Raw genomic sequence first — 9,249 nt, 5'->3', positions numbered from 1 at the left:
CAGGTGCGTCCTTGGGCGCGGGGTGAAGGGCGCGGCGGGAGGGTTGCGGGCCGTGCTGCCCGGGCGCAGGAAGCCCAGAAAGAGTGCGGAGGGGACGCGCGTTCTCCGAGAGGTCTGCTCCGGCATTTCCTCTGCAAAACGTGCGGGCTTCCTGTGCCGGGGCGCGGAGACTTGGAGAGGGGACTCGCTAATGAAGTGCGAGAAGGGGCGGCGAGGCTTCCCGAGCCACGGGTCTCTGCCGGTCGGACCTGGGAGTGTGGGAAACGAGACCCCCAGAAGTACTGTTGGGGTTTGGGATGGTTCCAGAGCGGAGGCTCCCAAGATCCCGTGTTTGTGCCGACTGCCTATACTTGGCAAAGTTGGAGTTTGAAATTTAAAGAAAACTCGTCTAAGGTAAACAGTGGTTATTTTTTCAAGAAATGGAAAGGAAGAAAAAAGAAAGAAACTGATGTCCTGTGGGGTCACCGAGGGCCGGACACCAGTGACTTGGAACTTAGCTTGAGAACCTTTCTCCCCCTCCCTGGGGTTGAGTTAGTGTGGATTCTTGGCTCCCTTTCCTTTCTTGGTTGTGTTTATTTAACAAATTCTAAGTTTGAGGTTTGAAGTGGCCCAAAGTAAACTGAGCTGACTTGAGGGAGGCCGATGTGATTTTCGGCGGCTGTTCCGTGCACCCAGGACAGTCTTGGAATCTTCCAGCAAGTCGTTGCGGAGAGTTTGCCTCTGCGATGGCCAACTCGCACATTGGGCTTAATTGGATATACAGTTTCAAGTTCCCTTGCTTTCTGGACTTCCGGGATGCTCCCTTATTTCTTAAAGGTGGTGAATATGTTCTTGGGTAGTATAGTAAACGACCCTGTTTTGCAAAAGTGGTATCTCAGATGTGACACCCAAGTTCATCGCTATAGGTAGTCTGAGAAGGAATTAATCATCCATCAGAGTGTATTTTTGCTTAAAAGAAGAAATAAGTTTAATTATGAGACTGAAGCATTTGCTAATCCACGGACCTTTGTTTTCGTGCCTGTAATTTGAGGGCACCCGGCTTTTTGCCTGGATGGTAAATGACCCTTGGGCTCTTTTTTTAAAGTGCTTCCGCTTGTCAGAAAACTGGGTCTCTGCTTGTAGGGCGCTGATTGTTTTTGTGCTCCGGGTCCCTAGAAAAGCTAATGAAAACTGGAGTTTGTGTGAGCTTTGCTGGGGTCTCAAACCTCCTGAAGGCTGCTAATTCGGGGTCCTTGGCCTCCCTTGGGGAGAACTCTGCCCCCTAGTGCAGGTGCGGGGAACTTCAGAGTAATGGATTTAAAAGTACACACAGTGCTCCCTTAAGGAGACCTGGATGTGAGGTTTTTTTTCCCAGTGGTTAATGTATTACTGAAGTTGTCCTCTGTCGTTCATCTACTGCATCCTCTTCATTTTCTAGATGAATAATATTGATACAAAGGTCACTTTCTAAAAGTTGAAGAGCATGCTACAGAATCCGGAGCCTTTTGTCTTTGCTGCTGGGGACGCTGATGTTTCCAGGAATCTTTCCTGTGTTTAAGGGTACACTTAATGTGGTAATGTGTCTGTGGAACAATATTAATTTCTAATCAGCCTCCAGAATGCCGCCCCTTAAACAGTTAATCAGTCACCTTAAATGAGAAATGTTAATGCAGACCCCCTCGCTCTTTCTAAAGTCCTGGGACAGAACATCCTTCTGTGCCATTGTCCAGTGAAGGAAATGTTAGAATGCCCTGAAAGGGATACATTTCCAAGAACTGCTAACTTGTAGGACCTCCTTATCTTTAAATAGTATCCTGTTCTTTTCTAACTCCACACTGTGATTTAGGGCTAATGATTTGCTGCTTGTTGGACAACAATTTGAAGCTCATACTATGGACTGGGGAAAACTGCGAATGAGATGTTACATGTGTGAGCTGTATGTATGGGTGCGCTGGCCAACTAATAAGGAAACAGGAGCTGCTTGTGAGTCACAGCTGCTGCTTGGAGCCAGACCAGGCTCTCTCCAACTGGGCACCGTTGACATTTGAGGCCAGAGTTGCTCATCGTGCGAGGCTGAGCTGTGCGGTGTAGGACACTGAGCAGAACCGCTGGCCTCAGTTCACCAGATGCTAGTAGTCTGCCCCCTCTCGAGTGCTGATACCCCCAAATGTCTGCAGACCTTACCAGGTGAACCCCAGGAGTGAAACACTCCCAGCTGAGCTTACCAGCTGGACCCAGGGAGCAGCTGCCTGGAGGCGTTTTTCCTGCCCTGCCTTCTTGTCCACACTTGCCTGTTTTAAGTGGGATCTGGCATCTTACTGCGGGCAGGCGGCCAGGGGAAGCCTGGAGGCTTGTGCCCGTCAGCTGACGCTGCTCTCTTCAAACCGTGCTGGCTCGGGGATTGGAGACAAGGAGGGCACCCAACCCTGCAGTCCGGTTTCAGTTTCTTCCTGGCTCTCATTAGATTTTATGGCTTCGCTTGAGCTCCTTGTGTGCGCTAACACTGGGAAGCAGGTTTCTCCAGTGCTACTAGGCAGGTTGTGAAAAAACTGACTGCAGGCAGAAGCTGGAGTTTAGGTTTGTCAGTAACCAGAAGCAGTTAAAAAAAAAAAAAGCCGATGGAAAAGCTTCAGCCAGCCAAGTGGCCGCTGTGCGCTGACCTGTTGATGTTTTGGAATGGGCACTATTTCCGTGTCCCCAGAGCCAGGTACGAAGCCCTAAATACAGCCGGGGCCAGTGATTTCCTACTGAACTTGGCTTTTCCATTTTCTATTTTAGGCCTAGGCCTGGCGTGATGCCTGTTCAAATGCAAGATCTTTTGCGTATTGTTAACGAGGCCTCAGTGAACACTTTGGTTTTTCAGAATAAATAATGTAAAATGTACACAAGTAAGACACTCTGACCGACAGATATGAAGGCAGGTATTCGTGTCTTCAGGGATAAATGGTTAGTCAGACAGCTTCCTTTGTGTTTCTTCAGGATGGCCTGGTTCCATTTGGACTGGAGCGGGCTTTGCTGTAAAGATGGCCAAACGCCGCCTCTTCCCTACTTAACTCAGAAGGCATCACGGTTTGGATGCTGCCTACAGTGGTCCATATAGTTTCTCTTTTTTTTTTCCAGGTACCAGAGATTGAACTCGGGACTTCGCGCTTTTGAGGCAGGCCAGTGGCACCACTGAGCTACATCCCCTGTCTTAAACTAGAAGTAGCGTTCCCAAGCCCCGTTTTATAATATACACAAATACTCTGTTTGTGACTGACTGATATTTCTTTTCTTGTTGAAAGACAATGGAGACGTTATTTTAGGTAGTGCCCCCCCCATTGCCTCTCACTTTGTGAAGAGGAAGAACTCTGGTTCTGTCACCTTCGGAGAGAGTCACTTTGACGACTGTAAAATCCTTTGAGGACGCAGGGTGGTCCCCCTTTCCCTGTGTGACAGTGAGTTTATAGAGCCCTGCCTTTTCTGCATAGTCCAGAAGAATTTCTTTTGTCAAGTACTCATTTTTTTTTTTTTAATCTTTTCCCTGCTATATCTGGGACAGCAAAGCCTTGACAGCAGCTGCAGCCGGGACAGTTGTTGCTAGCAGGGCCAGGAAGGCTGCTCCCGAGGGGCATGGGTCCACTGCCCTCGCTCTCTTACCTGTCACCAAATCAAGCACCAGCCGGCCTGGGCAGAGCCTCACTGTTTAGCCAGAGGGTGGGAGCCGAGCAGTGTTTGCTTTTCCAGCTCTGCTGGCTGTAAGGAGGGGTCACCTTGGAGGACACGAACTTTGAATGTGTTCCTCTGCTGTTGTGGTCAGTAGGATTTGGGAACCTTATTTTTAGTGGGTTTCAAATTTTCGGATTCAGAGTAAGTGATATGTAACATTTTCATGTCACTAATTTGCAGAGGACTTTCAGGAAGGGGCCACCAAGTGCCATCTATTCTAAGCTTGGCACTGTTTCCCGGGGCCTAAATGTCCCTTGGCTGGGCAGAAAGTGCCCCCTGCTTAGCCGTAGAAGCCTGGCTTTGTCCGCCCTCGCCATCTTTGGGATCCCAGCCTTTGTCAGGCAGGTTCAAGGCCAGCCTTCCACAGCAGTCCCCACATAGTAAGTGAGTTCTGATGAATGGTTGGTTGTAGTACTTAGGAAGTACTGAACAAGCAAGAAGGACGGAGGCACTCACTGTGTGAGAACCCAGGCTGGCTTCGAACTTGCCTCGCCGTGGTGCTCACCCGGGCAGGTCTGGTTGCCATGAAGTCTGGCTCTTCTTTTCCAGCCTGAATCTTCTGAGGAGGAATTCAGAGCTGGAGGCACGGAGGTTTCGTACCTTACTGTGCTGCGTGCCCTCCTTGGGAGGTTAAACAGCTCCCTGAGAAACGCTTTATGACCTTGTCCTATATTGGGGTCCCCCCTCCCCAGATGGGGTCACCCTTCACCACAGCAGCTGGGAGATGCTTCTAACTCTTCCACTTCATTTTTGAAGACAATAGTAATACGGCTAATGTTTAAGCAGGGCTTGCTCTGTGGGCCATGCTGTTAAGCCCTTGACCTTCAGTCACTCATTTAATCCACTTAACATCCCAATGAGCAAGGCTGTGTAAGTCCATCTGCTGCATAGACGAAGACAGTCGGCCCAGAGCAGTTAAGTAACTGGCCCCATGTCACACAGCGTGAAAGTGTCCTGGTTAGGATCTGAACCCAGGCACACCGTGGTGGAGAGCTTTGCTTCACCAGGCTTTGCTGTCCTGTGAATTTCCTTTAAACCTGTGTCATCTCTTTTAGTCCTCTTGATTTTTGAGTTGAAAACCGTGGAATTTGGGGAAACAAGTCATTCTCTGCCCAGAGAAACTGACATCCCAGCAAGAAAATGGTCATCAGCTCGTGAACCTGGCTAGAACTTCCTTGGGCTTGCTGCTGCCTCTGGAGGGTCTGGGGAGATTTACATAACAAGGTGCTTAGAAAATGAGATTTCTGAGAAGTTTAATTTTTATAGGGAAAGGGAGGACTCATTTATGTTTCTAGGTCATTTATTGGAGCATTTGTTGGGGTTTTCTGATGTTTTCTTCTCTTTGGATGAAAGATCCTGACTGCTTTTCCAGCTGTTTCACTGTCTCTGCCTTGTTACCTGACTCATGCCTGTAGTGGGATCCCTGGCCACAGAGCAGATCGGTTCTCACCCAGCATTCTGTGAAGAAAACCTTGCTGCCCTGCTAAAAGCTCTTTGGAAAATGTGTCCGCCAGGTCTCAAAAGAATTGTGAGCCCCTAGCTGAAGACTGGCGTCTCCTGTGACATCATGCCATCTGACTCTGCCAGTTGCAGGGGTTCTTGTGGCAAAGCCTCTACAGTGCTGTTGAAACACAGCCCGGCTGGCATGGTGGCATATGCCGACATCCCAGCACTCGGGAGGCTGAGGCAGGAGGATCACCAAGAGTTTGAGGCTACACTGGGCTCTGTAGTGAGTTCAAGGCCAGCCTGAACTGCACGGTGAGACCTCTCAACAAAACAAACAAACAACAACCAACCAGTGAGAATCAGGAAGTAATGGGAGTTGTACAACTAATACAGCTTTCACCCAACCTGTAGTATCTATTCCTAAGGATTAAAATCACCCCAATATAAAAGCATTTTAGGGCTGGGGATTTAGCTCAGTGGTTCTGCCACCTGCCTTGCAAGTGCAAGGTCCTAAGTTTGATCCCTGGTACCAAACAAAAACAAAACAAAACACAACAACAAATAACAAACGCATTTTAAACTGTAGAAAATTTAAAAATGAGATTCTTGTCTTAGAAAAGAGAGGCCATGCAGAGCTGATTGTACTTAGGCACCTGTTGGAGGTACAAGGACTACGATACAACAGGACTGGGGGATGTTGGACGGGCATGAAGTTTTTTTGTTTGTTTGTTTGTTTTTGGTGCCAGGGATCAAACTCTGGACCTTGCACTTGCAAGGCAGGCAGCAGAACACTGAGCTAAATCCTCATCCCCGGGAAAGAAGTTTTTAATTAGCCTCTTCCCCAACATCAGGTCCCCCAAGAATTCCGTGATTCCTTTCAGTTGTTTTTGTTTGTTGGGGGGCAGTGGAGGACTTGTGTGTTGCTGACCTGGCGCAGGCTATGGGAGGGGTGCACACTGCTCTCTGAAGGGTCTGGGCCCTGGGACCTGCTGTGCTTCATTCTCCAGACGTCCACTTCACCCAGAGAACGCGTGCTCATGTCCGTGGCTGCTGTCAGTGATGCTTTTGCTTTCTACCGGCTTCACAGACACTGCGATTGCTGACGGTGTATTTAGAATCAGGAGTGTTCTTGCTAAGAGAAACAAGCTGGGAAAAGCACATATTTGCTCTTAAGTTTTTGTCATTCTTTCCCACATCATTTTAAAAATTTACTTCCTTAATCCTGAAAAGAATATGTTCTAAGCTTAGAAAATTAAGAAAATGACATCAGAAAAAGCAAGAAGGAAGTTTCTGCCACCTCCTCTTACTGAGGGTGTCCGCACTTCAAGGCCCCCTCTACTACCTCTATACCTGAACGCACCTGTCCTGCTTTTTAGCTGTGTTCTGCACCGGAGCTTGGACCAGGGCCTTTGCATTGAGCCGCATTCTCGGCGCTTTACATTTTTTTCTTTTGAACCCGGGCCTTCCGACGTCACTGCGATGCCCAGGCAGCTGGGCTTGAATTTGAACTTCTCCTGCCTCCATCTGTCGAGGTAGAGAAGCTCCACCACGTCGGGCTACCTGTAATAACTTTTGTTTTGCTTGTTTGTTTGTTATTGGTACTGGGGATCGAACTCAGGTCCTTGGGCTCAAGAGGCAGGCGCCAGCACCATGGAGCTAAATCCCCGGCCCTACTTGTAATACTTTTGACTTCAGAGTTGAAGAAGGAAACCTTTCTGTGTAAAGAAGCTTGCTTGTGTACAGCACGCTCCTCCCTTTTAGGGGTCCAGGGGGCAACAGAATCTATGCCCCCTCATCCCAGGTCTAAATACTTCAGCTATAACTCAGGCGTACAGACTGGTGAAGAAAATGCCTCCTGCCCTGTCCTGACACACACACCTTTATTTAGACAGAAGTAAGAATACATGTGATGCTCTGGTTTTACCCCCGAGAGTCAGCACCGCATCAAAGCCGCAGGAATTTAATTACAGTGCAGACCTCTCACAGTCTGTGTTTGCCTGGGTAACAGACATGTCCTCCGTAATGGCTTCCATAAATCTATTTTCTTCCCATATTTCAGCAGAATCTCTAATTATATGGTTGGACTCAAGATTTTCACAATAATTTGTAGTTTATAGGCAGTGACACTGCATAGAAGACGTCTCGAGTTTATTGTGGTTCTTAGATCGTTCTTTTGGTAATCTCACTGTAGAAGAGGTGTGCTTTGCCATTAGTTACTGCCATTAGTAACAAAAGTCATGTAACACTTTTTGATTAAAAAAAGAGTGGGATAGAGGATGATAGATTATTGATCTCGCTATTTAATGCAAAATACTGCAAAATATTTTAATTTCCCTGTATGTCAGTGTCACTATATATATTTTTTTCTTTTAGTGTCACTGTATTTTGTTTTATTTCTGAGACAGCATCTCACTGTGTAGCTCAGGCTTACCTTGAACTCCCAGCAATCCGCCTGCCTCAGCCTCCTGAGGGCTGAGATTCCAGGTGTTCACCACCACGCTCAGCTCTCTCACTATTTCTTGAAGCTTTTTTCGTTTTGACAGTGCTGGGGATGGAGCCCAGGGTCTGTCACACTATCATCAAGCTACACACCCAGCCCAAGGCAGTATTTCTTGTTTTTGTTTGTTTTTTTGGTACCTGGGATGGAACTCATGGCCCTTGTGCTTGTGAGGCAGGCGGCGGAACCACTGAGGTAAATCCCCTGCCCCCAAGGCAGTATTTCTTAAGTTGTCCTTCATACTTTTCTCCAGAAAACTGAAAACAGATATAGTTGGTTAAAAATCTATTTTCAGATGAGGCTCATTTTAATGCATACTGTCCAGAAAATAATCTGTGTACAGTTAGTTACATAGGGAGGTTACATCCGTGGGAATCTTCCTTCCCGGCTTTGCAGATGTTTTTATTTTCTTATTCTGATTTTAAAATATTTTTTCTTGAAGTGTCACTTTCGTTGCATGTTTCACAGGTAGTTCCTTTTTGATTGAGGAAAAGATTGAGAAAATGTTTTGTCTCCGATTATGGAAAACATGTTTTAAAAATGAAATGGCCAAGTTCTGTTCAGAGGCCCCAGGAAGCTTTTGATAATATTAGTAGTCATGGTCTGTACCAAAAAACGGCAACCTGTGCAGGTTCAAAGGTAACATCACGTGCACCAAAGACGACGGCGTATACACTGCTAACTTACTTGCTCATTTTGCATCTTTGAGATATGTGAGGCCCTCAGAAGTCTGGGGCCCAGTCAGGCTTTCGGGTGTTGTGTACTGAGAGTGGTGCTGCCCTTCCTTTGGGGGACAGATCATGAATTGTATGACCATTTTCGGATGCTTCTAGCTGTTTGCTTTTCTACCAGCCCATGAACTTTTTTTTTTTTTGGTGCCCAGATCATTGCATGCTTGTCTGATTATTTCTTGAAGATAGAGTTTTCTAGGAGTGGAGATGTTGGATCAGAAGGTTTGCACATTTTTTGCTCAGATTAGGTGACAGCAGAAGCTCAATGAGAGGCGTCAGTGAAACTTGTAAGAGGCACAGCTGAGGCAGCCGGTCAGGATTTATTTATGATCCTGGGGATTTTGTGGCTTCTCATGAGATTCTTAATGAGATGCACTGTTTGGTGGAGGAGGTCAGCGCGTGATACTAGATTTAGACTTTCACTTTTAGGCTCTTCTGTTCTTGATTAATGACAAGTAGAGCTGTTGATTGTCTTTACCCATCCCACCCCAGAGTGGTGACAGAGGTTCATGTAAGGCCCTCACACCCCAGGGACCTATATGTGCATTGCCAGGAAAGCGATTGGACAGTTGGGAAATTGTGCTTTTTTTTTTGAGACAGAGTCTTGCTGTTTAGTTCAGCCTACTTTGAACTTGGCTGTATAGCCCAAGCTGGCCTTGTATCTGCGGTGATCCTCCTGCCTCAGCCTCTTGAGTGCTGGGATTATGAGTGTGCACCACCACACCCAGCTGTTTGTTTGCATTTTTTAAAAATTGTATTCCTTTGCATCTTTGTGAGTTAACCCTGGAACAACAGTTGTTACATGGTTGCAGCATACAACAGCAGTGTCATGGAGGTGTTGTGGTCTGAGGTTTGGGTGTGTGTGTGTGTGTGTGTGTGTGTGTGTGT

The sequence above is a fragment of the Fukomys damarensis genome, unplaced genomic scaffold (assembly GCF_012274545.1).
Source record: "Fukomys damarensis isolate Sample0158 unplaced genomic scaffold, DMR_v1.0_HiC HiC_scaffold_1, whole genome shotgun sequence".
Classification (NCBI taxonomy): Eukaryota; Metazoa; Chordata; class Mammalia; order Rodentia; family Bathyergidae; genus Fukomys; species Fukomys damarensis.
Note: the sequence above shows the minus strand (reverse complement) of the source record.